Raw genomic sequence first — 21,059 nt, forward strand, 5'->3', positions numbered from 1 at the left:
CGTGCACAGAGGAGGAAACTGAGGCACGGAGGCGGGACCCGGAGCTCGTGGGTCTCCAAGGCTGGTCTCCTCGTCCTTCCAAGTGGCAAGCAGTGTTTTGAAGCTGTCCAGGGCTGCTTGGACCTCACCCGTGTCTCAGTTTCCCCTTCAGTCACTTCCCCAGCTTGTGCCAGTCTGAATAACCCATGTTTCTTGGCCGGGTGCCAGCATTCTCATAGTTTCCGTTCTCGGATGCTCCAGGCCCAGGGGCCTGGCTGGCTCTGTGAACACAGACATTAATTAGCATTAATTAATAACCCCTGAGGGGTGAGGGAGCTGCCTGTAAATCCCCAAGCTCCGAAGGGCCTAGAGGCTGACCTGGGTCCTTGGTGTGTGGCTGTTGGAGCCTGAGTTGGGCCCCGAGGTGGGCAAGGTCGGCTGTGCCCTGGCTGTGGGATCCCGGCATGCTCTGAGAGCGGGACCCATGGATGGTACCACTTGTGCCCCCTTAACGGGTCAGGGCTGCTGCTCCCAGGCCCAACCCCCAGAGGCAGGAGGCCCTGTGTGGCCCCATGGAGGCAGAGCAGCGCCTGGGCCGGAGGGGACCCTCACCCCGTCTGCCAGGGGTTGGAGTCCGTGGTTCCCCGAAAGGCCGCACGTTCAGCTCACATCTGCTCACCTACCGTGTGCCCTTGGCCAAGTTACTTACCCTTGGTCTCCTCGTTCATGACATGAGTGTGATTTCCAACGGCTGATGGAAAAAATAAATGGCCGTGTGTGCATTTCATGGCAGGTGCACACTGTCACCATGGTTACGGGAGTCATAACCAGGAGCCACAGTTGTGACAAAAGGCCCCGGGGGCCAGCTCCGCTGCTTACCAGCCTAGTGACCTGGAATTGGGATTCGGTGTACCTGGGTATCAGTCTCCACATCTGTCAAACGGGACTGACACGGTATGGACTTCACAGAATTGTTGCGAAAGCTGAATAAGATAATGCCCCTAAAATGCTCAGGACAGGGCTGAACACGCTGTGAGGTCGTGACGACTGGTGGCTGAAACGCGGAGAGAGGACGCCTTCTGTGGCTGCGTTAGAGCGTGGGGGTGTGGGGTTGAGGGCGGGAGGCCAAGTCTGGTCACCTTAAGGGAATGATTAGTGCCGGGGCACTGGGGCGGGCTGACTTACGTCTCCACGAAAACTATGCTCAGGTCCTCACCTCCGGTACCTGGGAAGGTGACCTTATCTGGAAATAGGGTCTCTGCAGGTGTAGTTAGTTAAGTCAGAGGTAGGTCATCCTGGATTAGGGTGGGCCCTGAATCCAGTACAGCAAGGGCACTTGGGTGGCTCAGTGGGTTAAGTGTCTGATTTCAGCTCAGGTCGTGATCTCGCGGTGCGTGGGGTCGAACCCCGCCTCGGGCTCTGCGCTGACGGCTCAGAGCCTGGAGCCTGCTTTGGATTCTGTGTCTCCCTCCCTCTCTCTCTCTGCCCCTCGCCTGCCTACACTCTGTCTCTCTCTGTCTCTCAAAATTGAATAAACGTTAAAAAAATGTATTAAAAAGGAAAAAAAAAAAAAGAGGAGACAGGAACACAGAGAAGGCCGCGCGAAGACAGAGGCTGAGAGAGGAGAGATGTGGCCAGAGGCCAAGGAACACCCGGGCTGCAGCCCCTGGCCGGGAGGGAGGGAGGCCTGGGACCGATTGTCCCTCTGAGCCAGCCCGGCCCACATCCGGTTCCAGACTTCTGGCCTCCAGAACTGTGGGAGAATCGATTTCTCTTGTATGCAGCCACCCGGTTTTATGGCACTTCGCTTGGTCAGCCCTAAAATCCTACAGCAGGCATCTGTCCCGTTTTCCAAAGCTGCGTGGTGCCCCCGGCACCGTGGCTAAGATTTCCTCATCCTTTGTCCGTGGACCACGGGTTGTTTCCCGCTCCGCACGGTGGCCAACAAGCCTGCCAGAAACATCCCGGCTCCCACCTTCATGCTCGAGAGCAGCTTCTGCCAGAAAGGGAGCGGATGGGAGAGGGCCGGTGCACTAAATGGGGCGAAGCGGCCCCCCAGAAGTGCCAGGAAGTTTACCACCCCTCCGAAAGGGAGCACCCCAAGAGCCTGTTTCAAATGTGGGTCACAGCTGCCCAGGGAGGCTGCGGCCTGGTTAAAATGACTCTTCTGTCCTAGGGAAAGCTGCAGGAGTTTCGTAGCCCGTCCTTCGGGCGCTGAGTAGGGAAGAAACTCTCTTGGACTTCCTGAACCTCCAGAGGGGCCAGAGATCCGGGCATGGTGGACCCCAGGAAGCATGGGAAGGGGAGAGAGGGGGAGGGAAGGGAGGGCTATCGGGGAAGGCGTGCTCACAAGTGAGTCTCTACTGCTGACAGGTGGGGCTCAGTCCCCCGCTGGGGACTGGGGACACTGGGACACCAGGGTGAGCACACCCTCAGAGCTTTCCCACCAGGGGGCGAGGGAGCTGGGGTATTTATCCAGCACTCCCATCAGTCTCACCCGGGCAAGGGCCGCTCCGACACTGCGTTTGTTCTCCAGAACTTTCCACTGGCCCTGGGAACGGTCCAGCTGTGGGGGCTTGGGGGGGGGGGCTGGCTGTTGGAGGAAGGGGGTCTGCTCCCAGGAGTGCCGTGGGGATATGGGCGGATGCTGACATTCTGGGAGAGTGAAGGTAGGTGATAAACAGACCAAATAAATCACAGGGTGTACTCGGAGGGGTGTGTGTGGAAGGAAAAAGATGAGTTAGAGCAGCCAGGGGTAAGGTGACAGTGCAGTAGGTCAAGGTCCCTGACACCCAGCTCAGCACCCAGTAGGAGACTCATGAATAAACCATGCTAGTCTCTAGTGAAGAGAGGGAGGGAGGGTGGTGAGGAGAGAGAGTGAGGGAAAGGGGAGGGAGAGAGAGAGGGAGAAGACAGAGAAAGAGGGAGGGAGGAGAGAGAGAGGGAGGGAGAAGAGAGAGGGAGGAGAGAGAGAGGAGAGAGAGAGGGAAAGGGGGAGAGAAAGAGGGAGAAGACAGAGAAAGAGGGAGAGAGGGAGGAGAGAGAGAGGGAGGGAGGAGAGAGAAGGAGGGGGGGAGGAATGAGAGAGGAGGAGAGAGAGAGGGAGGAGGGGGGGAGGAATGAGAGAGGAGGAGAGAGAGAGGGGGAGAGAGAGAGGGGGAGAGAGAGAGGGAGGAGAGAGAGAGGGAGATATGGAGGCTGGCCGGTGTGGAAGGAACAGGCACCTGGGCAGGGTGGGGAGGGAGGGAGAGGCTGGTAATGATGCTGAAAAGTAATCGGCCCTTCTCTCTGGGAGGCAGTGAAACTCTAATTAGAATGAAAATGTGGTTTAATGAGGATGAAAACGGTAATTGTGCTGGGCAGCAGTCCCCACGGTGCCACTTTCCCAGGGGGCCCCTCTGGGCCTTGGAGGGGCTGGGGTAGGGATTTGGGTGAGGACAAGGAGGGTCATTGGTGGGGCCTCAGTTCCCCCCCTCCCAGGGTCCACCCAGATGGTGCCAGGTAAAGACGGGTTCCAGGTACCCCAGGGCCCTGTGTTTCCATCCCACACCTAATCCTCAATTATTACAATAAACAGGGGCGCCAGTGGTTTGAGGGTCCGACTCTTGACTTCAGCTCAGGTCATGATCTCAGGGTCGTGAGTTCAACCCCCACATCGGGCTACATGCTGAGTAGGGAGCCTGCTTAAGATTCTCTCTCTCCCTCGGCCCCCCTCCCCTGCTTGCACTCTCTCTCTCTCTAAAATAAAAAGAAATAATAGTACAGCAAACAGTGACACTAAAACAGTGATATTGTTTACTGAGCACCTACTATGTGCCAGGCACCATTCCAACCCCTTTACAGAGGCTGACTCTTGTGATCATTCACATTGTCCCCACTTTGCAGATAATAAAACTGGGCACAGAGAAGCCAGATATAAGAGTATATGAAGAAGTGGGTGAGGGGCGCCCGGGTGGCTGGGTCAGTTGGGCATCCGACTCTTAATCTGGCTCAGGTCACGATCTCATGGGTTTGTGGGTTTAAGCCCCTCATCAGGCTCCGCACTGAGGGTGCAGAGTCTGCTTGGGATTCTGTCTCTCTCCCTCTCTGGGGTCCTCCCCCACTCGTTTTTCCCTCTCTCACTCAAAATAAATAAATAAACTTTAGAAACAAAATAGGGACGCCTGGGTGGCTCAGTCGGTTGAGCGTTCGACTTCGGCTCAGGTCATAATCTCAGGGTTCGTGAGTTCAAGCCCCACATTGGGCTCTGGGCTGACCGCTCAGAGCCTGGAGCCTGCTTGGGATTGTGTCTCCCTCTCTTTTTCTGCACCTCCCCTGCTTGCACTCTGTCTCTCTCACTCTCTCTCCCAAAAATAAGTAAACATTAAAAATAAAATAAAATAAAATACACCGACACCTCGGTCCCACTTCCACCCAAATTGTCAAAAAAAAAAAAAAAAAGTGGGTGAGAAAAGTAGGCAGGCCCAAGGAGGCGGGGCCTTCTTTCCTTTATCTGGAGGGTGCTGGGGGCACCAAGGGGTTGCCAGCCATGGAGGCCGGGGACCCCTCCTGCCTGCCTGCCCCTCACACAGTCTCCCAGACCATGCTGGAGATGCCACTCATACCTCTTCTGTCTGCCACTTCCGCTCTACTCTAGGAGGTGGGCGTGGCTTGGAGGAGGTGGGCGTGGCTGGACCGCCCTGGGTGGGACAGAATTCGCAACACCTCTGACTGAACCTGGAGGAAGCAGCTCAGTCCGTCATTGCAGTTGGGGCAGAAAGTTGGGGCTCCTGACTCCTAGGCTTGAACTTTCTTGCCATGGAAAGCTGAGGTGTTGTTCAAATGTCAGTTTGGATAAGACTGAGGTTTATAAGACCTCAGGGTCTCCCCTTTTGCTTCTGAGGCACCAGTAAAATACAGCCTGCAGCAAAGACACGTCAGAACAAAAACATTCATTGAGGCCAGATGGGTAATCAAAGCAGACCTGTGTGGCCTTCAAAGTGGTCCCAGGTCAAGTGGTCCTAGAGTAGATTCTTGGCCACGTATATGGCAGACAAAGCGCTAAGAACCTTAATATGCAAAGAGCACTTATGAATCAATAGGAAAAAGACAAATATCCCACGGGTGAAATGGGCACAGGTCATAAATAAAAGGCTCACAGAAGAATAATACAAAGTCAACAAACCCCTTGCAAGGATGCACAATCTGACAATTTATCATCTAAAGACTCATTTTTATTTGTCAAGCTTATCAGCATGTGTGAAGTTTGGGGGATGCACACCTGCGCACCCTTATGGGAGTGTAGAATGATACAACCCTCATGGAGGGCGGTCCAGATGTTTGTGTTAAACATTTAATTGTGTGAACTCTCCGACCCAGCAGGTCCATTTCTGGGAACATGCAAAGATCTAAGTGTCATGCAGGCTGGTTAAGAGCCCCATAATCAGACGGCTGGGGTTCCAATCCTGCTGCTGCCATCTGTGAGCTGTGTGCTCTCAGGCACGTAAATTAATGCCACCAGAGCCCCCATGTTCTCACCTGTGCATTGGGCACATCGTGAGGACTCCATGAAATGCTCAGCGCCTCACTGTTATTACACCACGATGAAAACCCTTAAGGAAAGCTGGAAGACAAGGAAAGTGTCCGTCTCTATGAGGTTGATTAAATAAATAGCAGAAAATGAAAATGAGCAAACGTACATTCGTCAATATCGTGTGACCTCACACCTCACGCCTCAAACGAAATAACAGCCGTATATTTTTAAAAATTATTTGTTAGTGTTTATTGTTGAGAGAGAGGGACACACACAGAGTGTGAGTGGGGGAGGGGCAGAGAGAGAGGGAGACACAGAATCGGAAGCAGGTTCCAGGCTCCGAGCTGTCGGCACAGAGCCCGACGCGGGGCTGGAACCCACGAACTGCGCGATCGTGACCTGAGCCCAAGTCGGCGCCTAACCGACTGAACCACCCAGGAGCCCCTATAATGGCTATCTATTTAACACGTAAATGTTGAATACAGATAAATGCGATATATGATATTCAAGGTTTACATAAGACATCTTTAAATTAAATGTAGGTGCTATAACAGATATGTGTGAAAATATCAATTGTTTGAACATTGTACGAATTTAGATTTACTTCATATAAAACCTAAACACAGGCTTCTCAAATACCAAGTGACTGCGGAATTTCTTCCAAACAGATATTCAGGGACCCAGCCGGGTTCAGTTTTGGGGTATGCTGTAATAAACATGGGACTTCAAAAAAAGAAGAGAGAGGAACAAAAAGAACAAAGGTTTCAAACGTCATAATGTAGCCACATATTTCAAGCATTTTGACCATGCATCAGAGCGTTAATTTTTCACAACGCAAGGCAGTCTTACCCCGGTTCAGAACTGAAGAAAAGTTTCCCGGAGTATATTTATCCTATTTCTGTGCACTGAGTTCTGATATTTTCTATTCTCTTCTGTTCCATTTTGAAAGGCAGGTCGTTCTCACAAATACAGTATTTTTCTCTTCAAGGCTCTGGTTGATGTCACTGGACTCCTATGTAGCGACTGGGAGAAAGGACTGTGGGGGGGGTGCAGGGTGACTGATGGTTCTGACCAACTGGTTCAACTTCACACCCGTTAGTGGGTTGTGGCGTGTGTGTGTGACCCCGTGCACATGTGTGCATAAGCGTGTGCATACAGGCGTGTGCACGCAGGTATGTGAGTGTGTACACGTGTGTGTGCACACCAGGGTTGAGATGAAGGAGTGGCAAGTGAGGAGCAAAGTCTAAGGGAGTGTCAGAAAACTCCACCATCAAGATAAATTTTTAAAAAATTAAAAAAAATTTTTTTTTAATTTTTTTTTTTAACGTTTATTTATTTTTGACACAGAGAGAGACAGAGCATGAACGGGGGAGGGTCAGAGAGAGGGAGACACAGAATCTGAAACAGGCTCCAGGCTCTGAGCTGTCAGCACAGAGCCCGACGCGGGGCTCGAACTCACGGACCGTGAGATCATGACCCGAGCCGAAGTCGGCCGCTTAACCGACTGAGCCCCCCAGGCGCCCCCCCAAAAAATTTTTTTTAACGTTTATTTATTTCTGAGACAGAGAGAGACAGAGCGTGAACGGGGGAGGGGCAGAGAGAGAGGGAGACACAGAATCTGAAACAGGCTCCAGGCTCTGAGCCATCAGCACAGAGCCCGATGTGGGGCTCGAACCCAGAAGCCATGAGATCATGACCTGAGCCCAAGTCGGACACTTAACCGACTGAGCCCCCCGGGCACCCCAAAGCACCACATTTTCAAATACAGCCAGGACTGGCCCTGGTTTCAAAGATCGGCCTCACTTCACCCTAACCCTGGTCCCGTGTACATGCACGTGTTTGCACGTGTGTTTGCATGCACGAGTGCACGGGTCCACAAGCGTCTGTGGGTGTGAATGCACTCGTGTTTGCATGCTTCTGTGTGTGCATTGTGTATGCATGGCTGCCAGCATGTGCACATATGTAGGCGTTCGTAGGCCTGTGTGCACGTGTGTGTGCATACCTGTGTGTGTGTGCACACGCACGCCTGCACGCCCAGAGAAACATCCAGAAAGATGCCCTTTGAGCTAACCATACTTTTCTTCGACGAAGTGAGAACCCAGGTATTTCTCTCTTTGTCCCTGGTACGCGTCCTCTTACAACCAGAATAAAAACAGGGAAGCCATTTTTACTACGGAGGGAAGGTCTTGGGCAGAGGTGTTTCCCTCAGGGAAGCGCACTGAGAAGGAGGGATTCCGAGAGATCCCCAAATACCCTGACCATCAGTAGTTGCTGACATTTACTGAGTATTTCGCCGTGGGCCAGGAACTCTTTGTTCTTCGCTCACGGCTCTGTCTGCGGACAGTGAGCAGTGCTGAACACACATGTGTTGGACAGATAAGTGGATGAAAAAATGACTGAGTCCATCATCCCAGCCTTGGAACCAAGACTGCCATCGTTGGCCTTTCCCTCTGCCTGGAACGCCCTTCCCGATGGTTCTCACATAGCCAGCTTCTTCTTGTCATTTAGACTCCAGTTAATATCACCTCCTCCGGGAAGCCCTCTCTTCTGACCTGTTTACAGCAACCCATCAGCTCATTTAAATTCTCTAAGTAGCACAGTTCTTGTTTTTATCACTCAGCTCCCGCTGAGGACAGACCTCGTCCCTCTTGTTCGACGCTATCCCCACCCTTCACGCTCAGCTCCTGGCATATAGTAGATACTCAATAAATATTTGCTAAGTAAATGAACGGCATCCCTCTCCCATTACAAATGAGGAAATTGAAGCTCAGAGGTTCAAAGCCACCTGCCCAAGGTCACCGTGTTTTTCGGGTGGTGAGACTGGGATTTAAACCCTTGTCCTTCCGATGCCAGAGCCTGGGCCATCCACTAGGACACTGCCCTCTCCTCCAGATGGCACCAGACCCTGTTCCTGATGCTCTGGCAACATGAAGTCTGGCTCCCAGAGGCTGCTTACAAGTGGACCACCTGCCAGGAGAGGCCCTGGGGATGATGGAAACAATAGCTTCTGTTTATTGAGCACCTACTGTGCGCCACTGACACGGGCTCAGAGAGGCTGTGCCACGTGCTGGGGTCCCACGGCTGATTTGTGAGACGTGGCCTCATGGGTTGTGGGTTGAATTGTGCCTCCAAAAAGATATGTCCAAGTCCTAACCCTTGGATCATGTGAATGTGGTCTTTTTTAAGTTTATTTATTTACGTTTGAGAGAGAGAGAGAGAGAAGGCACGGGGCAGAGAGAGAAGGAGAGACAATCCCAAGCAGGCTCCATTCTGTCAGTGCAGAGCCCGATCGGGGGCTCGAATTCATGAACTGTGACATCATGACCGGAGCTGAAGTCAGGATTCTGACGCTTAACTGCTTAACCGACTGAGCCACCCAGGCGCCCGGTGAATGTGGTCTTATTTGAAAATAGGGTCTTTGCAGAATTAAGATAGGAACAATATAAGAGCATCCTGGATTATACAGGTGAGCCTAAATCCACTGGCAAGTGTTCTTATAAGAGACAGAAGAAGAAAAGGCCAGGACACCTGGATGGCTCAGTCGGTTGAGCCTCGGATGCCAGTTCACATCATGATCTTGTGGTTCGTGAGTTCGAGCCCTGCGTCGGGCTCTGTGCTGACAGCTCGGATCTTGGAGCCTGTTTCAGTTTCTGTGTCTCCCTCTCTCTCTGCCCCTCCCCTGCTCACGCTCTGTCTCTCTCTCAAAAATAAATAAACGTTAAAAAAAAATTAAAAAACAAGAGGGGAAAGGCCGTGTGAAGAGAGACAGGCAGAGATCGGGATGATGGGGCCACAAGCCAGGGCACACCGGACCTCCAGGAGCCAGGAGAGGCCTGGAAGGATCCTCCCCTACGGCCTTCAATGGACGTGGCCCCGAAGACACCTTGATTTCAGACTTCTGGCCTCCAGAACTTTGAGAGAATAAGAATCCTGTTGTGGTGAGCCCCCTAGTCTGTGGCCGTTTGTGACAGCAGCCACAGGAAATGAATACACTCTATTCTCCCACGATTTAGCGTAAATGTCAAATGTACAGACAAATGGAAAGAATTGTCTGGTGAACACCCATCACTTGGCGTCTACAGTTGACATCTGGCTTGATTTGTCATTATCTGTCCTTCTTTCCATCTATCCACCCACCTCATTAACATTTTTGTGAATTAAGAATTTAATTGCCTTTAGAGCGGTTTTAGGTTCACAGCAAACTTGCGGCAAAAGCACAGATATTTCCCGTGTGCCCTCTGTCCCTGCCGATGCACAGCCTCCCCCGTCATCACCATCCCCACCTGAGGGTACATTTGTTGCAATTGATGAACCCACACTGACCCTTCCTAACCACTCAAGTCCATAACTTACCTTACAGTTCACTCTGGGTGCTGTGCGTTTTGTGGCTTTGGACAAATGGAGAATGACCTCTGTCCACCATTATCGTCACACACACAGGGTATTTTCACTGCCCTAAAAATCCTCTGTGCCCCACCTGTTCATCCCTCCCAGCACCCCCCCCCCCCCCCCCCCCCGCCGAGCACTGGTGTTTTTACCGTCTCCAGAGTTTTGCCTTTTCCAGAATGTCATAGAGTGGGAATCACATGGTACCTAGGCTTTTCAGATTGGCTTCTTTCACTTAGCAATATACATTTAAGGTTCTGCCCTGTCTTTTCACCTGATAGCTTGTTTCTTTTTGGCGCTAATGAATAGCTTGTTTTATCCGGGCGCCTCATTTCTTAGCGCATTTCAAGGTAAGTCACGGCCTCTTCCCCATTTATTTTAACACAGCAGCCAAAGGGATCTTTCTTAACAGTCAGATCATGCTCCTGCCCCCTGCCATCCTCCTGGCCTGTGCCAGCCCACGTGGTCACCACCGGCTACATGTACCTACTGAGTGCTTCAAAACGACCAGCCCGAATTGAGGGCTGCTCCAAGGGAAAACGTACCGGATTTCTAAGACTTAGTACGGACAAAAAGATGTAAAATAGCTCATTACTCATTTTTTTTTTTCTATTGATTTGCATGTTGGATGGGTGAGTTTGCCTAGATGGGGTTAAATAAAATACAGGATTACAATTAATTGCATCTATTTATTTTCCACTTTTGAAAACGTGGATGCTGGGGAATTTTAAGTTACCCATGTGCCCTTATCTGTGGCTTCGTCGTATCCGTTGTCCCGTGCCGGTCTAGGATGTCTACTCCACTAGGGCAGGGGGGGATTAGACGCGCAATAAATATTAGGTGAATGAATGAATGAATGAATGAACCCAAGCCTGAATGGCCCCAAAGACGTGGCTCTAAGTCAAAGATTTATTCGGCCCGGGGCGAGGGAAGACAGCTCCTACCTTTCACGGAGCCATCTGGGCTCCCGGGGCCTCTTCAATGGGGGGAAAAGTGGGCACAGGCAGGGGCGTCCCCCGGCAGCCCCCTGCGGGGATGGCTGGTGCCCCCCACCCCCACCCCCGCCTCCAGCCTCCGGGACAAGGGTAAGTGTCAGGGGTGGAGAAGGAGGGGCGTGCGGGAGGGGGACCAGCGCCAGGCTCGGGGCTCCACCCGGCCGTCCCCACCCCCTTCACCACCCCCCCCCCCCCCCCCCCGGGAGGCTGGGCTGGCGGGAAGGGGCCGGGCTGCCCGGCAGGCGGGACGGAGGGAGCCGGGGTGTCTGCTATCGACCGCCTGGGCCGCTGCACGAAGCTTTTAGACCCGCCAGCCAGCGCGTCCCGGCGGGGACGGAGGTCTGGGCTTCCCCCGCCCCGCCCCTACCTGGGGGCGAACAGGGGCTTGCAAGGGGCGCCTGCACGGCCTGTGGACTCTGCCTCAGAGCTGAAATCGGAATCCCACTGCTCACACCGCCGCCTTCACACCGGGGTTGGCATCACCTTCCCTGGCGAGAGTCCGTTTACAGCCGCTAGGTTCCCACGCCTGCGCGCCTCGACAGGTGCGTGGGCCCGGCGGCCGCAGGCCACGGAGTCTGCGCCCTTTGCATCCAGAAGGTCCCAGAGGTGTCCCAGCCCTCTCTCTGCGCCGCCCCAATCACTGCTCTGATTTCTATCGCTGCGGCTTAGTCTAGACTTTTGGAGAACTTCGTGCCCCTGGGACCGCGCAGGGTGGCCTCTTTCGCCGGGCCCGCCGCTTCTCAGCCCCAAACATTGTCAGATTTGCCTCCTTCACTGCTGCCCGGCAGGCCGCGGGGTGAACGGACCTCGGCTTGTTCATCTGTGCCCCCCTGCTGGTGGACGTTTGGGGTGTTTCCAGCGGTTTGGAGGTCACAGCGAAGCCGCCGCGAACGTTTGCCAACAGATCTGTCTTTGCGCAGACGTTATGTGTTCGTTCCTCTCGGGTAAACGTCCGGGAGTGGGGTCGCTAGGCTGTGTGCGAAGCGCACGACTTCATGAGACCGAAGGCCTGTGGCAAACTGTTTCACACCCAGCAGCGGCGGATGAGAGAGTTCTAGTCCCTCCACTGTCCTGTCAACACTTGGTGTTGTCAGCATCCAGTTTTGGCCATGTTGAGGGCTTTTAGCCTGGACTCTGGCAGTCACGTCTGGCCCGCTTCCGCCCAGGATCCCCCACTGTTGTCACCCCCCCCCCCAAACCAGATACATGATGTGTTATTACTTCCTTTTTTTATTATAGAAAAACTTCACGCACATGCAAAAATAGAAGCATGTGAAAACCTCCTATGATTTGAGTGATAATCCTCGTCTTGCCCATCTTGTTTCACCTTTTACCTCCCAACTTTTTTTTCTTGTTATGGACTATTTTATTTTATTTTATTTATGGACTATTTAAAAAATTTTTTTTAACATTTATTTATTTTTGAGAGACAGAGAGAGGCAGAGCATGAGCAGGGGAGGGGGAGAGGGAGAGATACAGAATCCGAAGCAGGCTCCAGCCTCTGAGCTGTCGGCACAGAGCCTGACGCGGGGCTCGAACTCACGAACGTGAGAGTATGACCTGAGCCGAAGTCAGACGCTCAACCGACTGAGCCACTCAGGTGCCCCATTTATGGACTATTTTAAAGCAAATTCCAGGCACCTATTACTTCTGTAAGTATCATATGAAACTTCTCAAAATGAAATCGCATGACATTGTGACCTGCCTTGAAATAGTCCAGTGGCTTCTTATTGTTCTCAGAGAAAATGTCAGCCTTCCTGTTCTACTCCTCCCTTTCCACAGTCCATGCTCCACCCACACTGTCCCTCTTGTCCTGACCACACTCCAAGCTTGTTCTTGCCTCAGGACCTTTGCACGCACAGGCTATTCCCTCTGCCCTTCCCCCAGATATCTGCCTAGTTCCTGTGGTAGGCAACATCAAAGATGGTCTCCCATGGTTCCTGCCTCTTGGTCTTCATGCCGTTGTGTACTTTCCTCCTCTTGAGGGAGGGCTGGACCACTCACTTCTAACCTATAGGATGTGGCCAAAGTGGGTGGTGTGTCATTTTCAAGATTAGGTTATAAGACTGTGACTTCTGTCCTGCTGGGCTGTCCCCGTTACTAGCATTCTCTCTTTTCTTCTCACTTGCCTGCCTGATGAAGCCAGGGACCAAGATGTGAGCCGTCCTGTGGAGGGCTCTAGGTGGCAAAGAACAGAGAGTAGCCTTCAGCTAATAGCCAGGGAGGAATGGAATTTTGCCAACAGCCCCCTGTGTGTGCTTGCAAGCTGACCACACCCCGGGGGAGCCTTGAGATGACCACACACCCCCGGGGGAGCCTTGAGATGGCCACACCCCCCCGGGGGAGCCTTGAGATGGCCACACCCCCAGGGGAGCCTTGACTGCACCCTCTGGAGAGACCCTGGGCTAGACGACCGGCTGAGCGACACCCAGATTCTTGACCCACAGACCCGTAAGATCATCCATGTTGTTTCAAGCCTCTAGATTTTGGGGTAATTGCTTATGCAGCAGTAGATAACTAATCCAACTCTCTTACTTCCTTCAGGTCTTTGCTCAAAAGTCACTTCCTTCCTGCGTGAGGCCTTCCCTGGCCACCCCATTAAATCTGCACCCCCATGCCAGCGCTGCCCATTCACCTCCCCTGCTTTATTTTCCTTGTGGAACTTATCACCTTGGATTTTATTTAACTGATTCATTGCCTGCCTTTCCCCTCAGGGCCACTGGCTCTTGGAGGACAGGGGCCTCTGTCCGTTTTGTTCATTGCTCTGCCCTCAGTCTTTTTTTTTTTTTTAATTTTTTTTAACGTTTATTTATTTTTGAGACAGAGAGAGAGAGAGAGAGCGAGCATGAACAGGGGAGAGTCAGAGAAAGAGGGAGACACAGAATCTGAAACAGGCTCCAGGCTCTGAGCTGTCAGCACAGAACCCGACGCAGGGCTCGAACCCACGAACCGTGAGATCACGACCTGAGCCGAAGTCGGACGCTTAACCGACTGAGCCACCCAGGCGTCCCATGCCCTCAGTCTTGAACTGAGGCACTCTGGGCACACAGTAGGCCACACTGGATTTTTTTTTTTTTTTTTTTTTTTTTTTTTTTTTTTTTTTTTTTTTGTGTGCAAGTGGGGAGAGGGGCAGAGAGAGAGGGAGACACAGAATCCGAAGCAGGTTCCAGGCTCTGAGCTGTCAGCACAGGGCCCCATGCAGGGCTGGAACTCAGAAACTGTGAGATCATGAGATCATGAGATCATGACCTGAGCCAAAGTCGGACGCTTAACTGACTGAGCCACCCAGGCACCCCAGGCCTCACTGGATTTAAAGGCATACCTACAACTGATTTAGCGATCAAACTTCTCAGTATGTACCCCTCAACAATTGAGAGCTGGGTGTTGAAGAGATATTTGCACACCCATGTTCACGGCAGCATTGCTTTTTTTAAAAAAAAGTTTATTTATTTACTTTTAGAAATCTCGACACCCAGCATGGGGCTTGAACTCACGACCCCGAGATCAAGAGTCACGTGCTGGTCTGACCGAGCCAGGCGGGCGCCCTCCTTACAAGCTGCGTCATTCACAATAACCGAAGTGTGGAAGCGACCCAAGTGGGTAAACAGAATGTGGGGTATTCATACAAGGGAATGCGATTCAGCCTTAAAAAGGAAGGGGATTCTGACGTGTGCTATAACACGGATGAGCCCTGAGGACGTTGTGCTCAGTGAAATAAGCCAGACACCAAAGGACAAATACTTGTGATTCCAGTTGTATGAGGACTTAGTGTATAAAAATTATGGAGACAGAAAAGTAGGGTGTTGGGGGTCAGCGGCTGGCGGGAGGCAGAATGGAGAGCTAGTGTTTAAGGGGCACAGAGTTTCAGATTTACAAGTTGGATAGGGTTCTGGAGACGGACGGCCCTGATGACCGCACAGCAGTGTGAATGTGCCTTAAGGCCACCACTTAAAAATGGTGAACATGTGCCTCAGTCGGTTAAGTGTCTGACTTTGGCTCAGGTCATGATCTCACAGTTCGTGAGTTCGAGCCCTGCACTGGGCTGCAGAGCCCCCTTTGGATCCTCCGTCTTCCATTCTCTCTGCCCCTTGCTCCCCTGCTTTGCACTCTCTCTCTCTCTCTCTCTCTCTCTCTCTCTCTTTCTCTCTCTCAAAGATGAATGAATATTAAAACAAAAACGGGGAGGACGCCAGATGCTATGATGTTGCATGCCCCAGGGGGCGGGGCGGGGCGGGGCTAGCAGCTTCAGGTTTCTTACAGGGTGGGGGCCTGGGCATCCCCCTCCTTGAGCCGAGCTGTGGGCGACCGTTCCTGCCCTGAACCCGTCACATCTGCGTGCCTTTTACATCTTCCCAGCTTCGGGGGGAATTTTTCAGGGATGGGAAAGCCTCTTCCTGCCCAGGTGTGGAACCAGAAAGTATTCCTCTTTTGTCCACCGAGTGTGGACTTAGAGAGCCAGAGAGCCTGGCATGGGCCCCGTCCGCTGGGGCTCCCTCGTCCCTTCGGCAGCTGCTGGAAACCTGTGTCAGGAGGGGTCTTTGGCTCTGGGGACAGTGTCCTGCATGAGTCACACTTTGGGTGGGTCTCTGACAGCCGTCCTCTCTTTATCTCTCATTCCTCATGAGCCATTACAGCCCCCACAGGCCCCACTCAGCCCTCCTGCCCTTTGTCTGCAGGTGAATGGAGAGCCCACGTTCACAAAGGGTCTGTGTGCCCATATGACACCGAGAAGCTCACAGCCTGGCTGTGTCCTGAATATTCTTCCATTCGCCTCGGTGCGTGTCCCTGCAAAATTCCTGTGTCGAAGCCCTAATCCCCCAACGTGACTGTATGTGGAGAGGGAGCCTTTAAGGAGATAATTAAAGTTACATTAAGGGTGGAGCCCTGGTAGAACTGATGAACTGGTGTCCTTTTTTTTTTTTTTTTCTTTTGAAAGACGCAAGCTGGGGAGGCAGAGAGCGGACGGACAGAGGATCCGAAGGAGACTCCGCACTGCCAGCAGCGAGCCCAGTGTGGGGCTTGAACTCACGAACCTCGAGATCGTGACCTGAGCAGAAGTCTGACGCTCGACCACAGAAACCACCCAGAACTGGTGTCCTTATAAGAACAGGAAGAGAGACCAGAGATCTCTTGCTCACTCTTCACACACACAGAGGCATGGCCAGGTGAGGACGCGGCGAGAAGGCAGCCGTCTGCCAGCCGGGAAGAAAGCCCTCAGCGGGAACGGAATCTGCCAGCGCCTTGACCTTGGACTTCCAGCCTCCAGAACTGTGAGTTGTGAATCTGTTATTTGTTTACATATCTGTTGTTTATAAGGCACACAGTCTATGATACTCTGTTGTGACAGCCTGAGCCGAAAGGGGAGAGTAACAGTTCCTGTGGCTCCCAGTAGCCCTGCGGCCACCTCTCACCCTTCGCTCCTCTCCCTGGAGGTGACCCATACAGTGGCCGGGCCTTCCTCCATTGTCCCCTTTGGCTGTGCCACCTGTCACCCGTCACTGGTCTCAGCCTTGGCTGGACACGTGGATCACCTGGGGAGCCTTGACAGTGATGACCCTTGACCCCAGCCCTAGAGAGTCTGAAGTCATTGGGTGAGGCTGGCTTTAGGAAGCTTTCCAACTTCCCTGGGTGATTCGAATGCGTAGACGGGGCGGAAAACCGCAAATCTACAGCGGTGTTTCCCAATAGGGGGCAGTTATGTCCCCCCCCCCCCCCCAGGGGGTAGTAGGCAATGTCTGGAGACATTTTTGGTTGTCGCAATTTGGGGCATGGGTTATATGAACATCTAGCGGGCGGAGGCCAGGGATACTGCAAAGTGGCCTGCAAGGACGGGGGCAAGGCCTGCAACAAACGCTGACCCAGCCCCAAACGTCAGTCCCGCCAAGGCCAAGAAACCCTGCCCTAGAGCTCCGCGAACCAAGTGTTCTCCACTCAAAGGCGCACAACACCGCATCAGGGGGTGGTGCTGGTGCCAGTGGGCTCCCGTTTTGCAGATGGGAAAACTGAGGCCCAGAGACAGCAAGTGACCTGGCCGCGCTCAGACAGCGGAGCTGGGTGCTCACGCTGGTCTTTAGCACAAACGGCGGCAGAGAGAATCACAGAATCGGGGCGGGCGCTGCTGAACCCAGCGGTTACGCATGCAGATTCAGCGGCCCGTCACCCTGTGGCTCTGTCCCTTCATCCCTGCTTCACCCACCCCTCCCGCCCACCGTGCCTCAGCGTCTCTACTCATAAAGTGGGGATATGGCCGTCATGAAACCTGCACGGGTGGGCTTGGAGGGTGCTGGGAGCGTAGGGGGCAGGGCCAGGGTGGGATGAGGGCCACCCGGATCGGGAGGGGAAGGCCCAGATATTATCTGGGGGAAGAGCATGCCAGGCTGAGGGAACAGCGAGCGTGACCCTGGACTAGAAGGAGGGAGGGAAGGCCTGCTCTTTCGCCTTTGGAAAAGGGCCACCGCCAGGCCAGGCAATGGCACGCAGTGGTGTCTTTGGGCTGGGTCACACAGGCTCGCAGAGGCCCATTCTGCACATCTCTTCCCAGCCTAGGACTCAGTGACGTCACCGTTCACGGCTCGAAATCCACCAAGCTGGGGAAACTTACACCACGGAAACTGGTATACACGACAGATCAGGTCCCCTCGCCCGGGGCCAGTTTCCCTTGCGCCCCGCAGCTCACACCCCTGTGCACACCCCCTCACGCTCCCGTCTCTGTGTGTTCAGGCTGCTGTGACAAAGCGTCGTGGACTGGGTGGCTTATTAACAGTAAACATTTAGGGGCGTCTGGGTGGCTCAGTCGGTTGAGCGTCCGACTTCGCCTCAGGTCATAGTCTCATGGTTCGTGGGTTCGAGCCCCATGTCAGGCTCTGTGCTGACAGCTTGGAGCCTGGAGCCTGCTTTGGATTCTGTGTCTCCCTCTCTCTTTGCCCCTCCCCCCACTCATGCTCTGTCTCTCTCTCTGTCTCAAAAATAAATAAATATTTAAAAAATATAAAACAGGGGCGCCTGGGTGGCTCAGTCGGTTAAGCAGCCGACTTCGGCTCAGGTCATGATCTCGCGGTCTGTGAGTTCGAGCCCCGCGTCGGGCTCTGTGCTGACAGCTCAGAACCTGGAGCCTATTTCAGATTCTGTGTCTCCCTCTCTCTGACCCTCCCCTGTTCATGCTCTGTCTCTCACTGTCTCAAAAATAAATAAAACGTTTAAAAAAAATTTTTTTTAAATATATAAAACAAAACAAAAAAACCAATAAGCATTTATTTCCCAAAGTTCTGGGAGCTGGAAATGCAAGATCAAGGTGCCTGGTAAGAGCTCTCTCCCTGGTTCCTAAATGGCCATCCTCTCGCTGTGTCCTCATGGGGCGGAAGGGGCATGGGAGCTCTCAGGGGTCCCTTTTATGAGAACGCCGATCTCATTCATGAGGTTCTATCCTCGTGACCTAATCACCCCAAAGGCCCCACCTCTTAATACCCTCCCTTTGGGGGGTAGGAGTTCAACATCTGAATTCTGAGGGGACACAAACATTCAGCCTATAGCACTGGCCTTACCCCTTCGCTGATTATCACCTCTGCAACTTGAAATTGACCAAGGTGGGGAAATTTATGTCTCGGAAATTGGCAAACACAGCAAATCCCAACTGGGTTTACCAGCCCAGGGGTGCTTACGCCCTGAGGGTGGCCCCATCCTTGGCTGACATCTTCCTGCCTACATTTCAAGATAAACAAAGCCCCTTGCCCTCAGGTGAGGCAGGAGGCGAGTCTGGTGGAGGAGGCAGAAGACCAACACATGTCAGGTGTCATGAAGAAAACAGCAGCGGGAGAGGGGGGGTAGGGAGAAAGTGAGGGGCAGGGGAAAGCCCCCTCTCTGCCCTCCCGTCTCTCCCCCATCAGTCCCCTGGGTGCCTTGAATCTTTTTTCTTACAGCTCCCCCTCCCCTCCCAGACCCCTGAGTCCTTCCTAAGGCCCTTGCCCACTGCCCTGGGTCTACCCTGCTCCCAGAATTTTCGTCATGCAGAAATTTCTCAGTTCCAAGCTCATTTCTGCTCATTGAACTCATCTTTCACCTAAAATTGGCTTTGCTGCCTGCTCTGGGCAGCTTCCCTGCTCCTGTTAGAGAGGCGACATGGGCAGTGACTCGGAGGTCACCCTGCCCTTCAGGGAGCTCTGTGGTCACCACCTCACTCTGTCCACACCCATCCCAATGTCAGAGCCATTGAGGGTAGCAAGCCCCCCCCCCCCCCCAACTCCCCACAGACCCAAAGGTTGTCTGCCCCAGCTTGAAAGTAGATTAGGGAGGGTGCTGAAAACGCATCCAGTGGTCCAGCCTTCCTTTGCTCTGCCCGGACTTAGTTTCCCCATCTCCTCACCCCAGCCCCTCCTGGCGGAAGCTCTTTTAGAAAGAATTTCCAGACACACAAGGATGAAGTACGGTAGCCTCCCCAAAATCTTAGACACCCAGCTGAGTCCCCAGCCTGCTGTGCCCACCCTGCCCTCCCCCCAAATCCGGGGCTGAAGCCAGAAGCCATGTCTTCTGTTTATAGATTGAGGAGGGGGGAGAGGGGTTGGCAAGTTTTAAAAGCTCATTAAGGCCTGAATTCTTTTTATAGATGAGGTTTCCTGCGACTTTTCTTTCCTCCACCCCCTCCGCCCCTCCCTGCTTTCTGAATGCCGTATTTATTTGAGTTAGAAAAATAATGAGGTCCCTGAGGTCGTACACAACACCTCGGCTCTCTAATCAAAGTATTGCTGTGGAATTAGAAATATATAGAAATTTCTGTGTGCTGGCCCGCGGGCCACCAGCTGTGGACGCAGGGCGTGCTCACCCAACGCCACCCAAGCCCCACCAGACTGTCTTTGGGGGAGGGATATAATTAGCTGTTTCCCAGCAAAGTCTCTGCGGTGGAGAATGGGATTAAAATGCCCACGGTACTCCCTAGTGGGGGCTGGGGGATGGGGTAAAGCCCACTCAGAAGACATTCCTGGCTGAAAGGAAGAAAAATGGAGGGCTGGGTCCCCCCAGCGAGGGGGTTAGACACACCGGAGGCACTCAATCAAGTATGCAAAATGAATGGAACTAACAGTGACAAAGGACCCCTCCAGGCCTGAGGCTGCTGGGCCTGCCTCCCAGGCCCCTGTGGTGCTGGGGATGGCGGGGAGGAGGGGGGGGGGGGTCCTGGTTTCAGGAGGGCGGCTCTCGCTTTAAATCTGCGCAGCCCTAAAGCAGAGAGATTCGGGGTGCCTGTGGGGAGCGGAGGGCCAGCGCCCGGCCCACTGCCCCCTCCCGCCCTGGCCTGCCTGGACCAGAGCAGACAGCAGGTGACATTTACAGAGTCTTAGGGTGGCTTTGGCAGAGGGGTGGTGGGGGGAGGGCGCCTGCGTGTGTCTGTGCGAGTGTGGGGGACCCTCGTGACTGTGTGTGACCATGTGGGAGTGAGGACGTGTGTGACTGAGCACCTCCCGCGTGTCCACTCTGTGTTGGGCACCAGGTGAGCAAGAAAAACATCCCTGTCTGCACTGCGCTCCATCCCGGAGGGACAGACACTAACCTCACGTGTGTGTGTGTGTGTGTGTGTGTGTGTGTGTGTGTGTGTGTGAAGCTGCCATGGGATAGGAGGCCGTGTAAGTGTGTGGAATTTGAGGGCACGTGAGGGCGTGAGTGTGCGTGCGGCTGTGTGGGAATTTAAACACACGGGAAGGGGTGTCACCGGGCGAGGGTGTGTTTGGGGCACAGGTGACCTGTTTGCCCCACATGCACCCGGGCTTTGGCCACCCTCCATCGGGGCCCATCCACTGCCCCAGCCCCTTCTCTACATTCACCCCCTTCTCCTGAGGGTTAGCCCTTACCTCCGTCCAGCCTCGTACCCCCTTCTTCTGTGTGTTTGGACTTCACACGACAGGGTCCGGGGACGGCCCACCTTGTCCGCCATCTCCCCTGCCCGGCAGGAGGGTCAGAGGGCTGGGCCACCTCGGAGCCCTCTGCTCCCTGGAGGCCCTTCCTGTGCCCTTCTGGTGGGGGGTGGGGGTGGGGGGCTTCCACTGCTCTTTGGGTTGGGGGGTGTGGGGGTGGCCCAGAGAGCCCACAGGGGGGTGCGAAGGGGGATGGGAGCCTGGGGCTGTGGAGGGGTTTCCAGAACATTCTTCCGCCCCCCAGTTGACAAACTCAGGCGCCCAGAGAGGAAGAGGGAGGGGACTGAG

The 21,059-nt window shown here is 53.7% G+C and overlaps 2 long non-coding RNA genes across 2 annotated transcripts in view; one reads left to right on the forward strand and one right to left on the reverse strand.

The window, feature by feature from the left end:
* Nucleotides 1-21,059, forward strand: part of LOC131510525 (uncharacterized) — a 70,667-nt gene that overhangs the window by 13,867 nt on the left and 35,741 nt on the right. The window contains exon 3 of the long non-coding RNA XR_009261080.1: nucleotides 15,809-16,142. This is a non-coding gene — a long non-coding RNA (uncharacterized LOC131510525). The remainder of the gene's footprint in view (nucleotides 1-15,808; nucleotides 16,143-21,059) is intronic.
* Nucleotides 10,547-11,992, reverse strand: LOC131510524 (uncharacterized). The gene is made up of 3 exons (XR_009261079.1): nucleotides 11,679-11,992; nucleotides 11,240-11,360; nucleotides 10,547-10,679 (listed from the first exon to the last, which is right to left on the reverse strand). It is a non-coding gene; the product is annotated as an uncharacterized LOC131510524 (long non-coding RNA).

This window comes from Neofelis nebulosa, chromosome 4 (genome assembly GCF_028018385.1).
Source record: "Neofelis nebulosa isolate mNeoNeb1 chromosome 4, mNeoNeb1.pri, whole genome shotgun sequence".
NCBI lineage: Eukaryota > Metazoa > Chordata > Mammalia > Carnivora > Felidae > Neofelis > Neofelis nebulosa.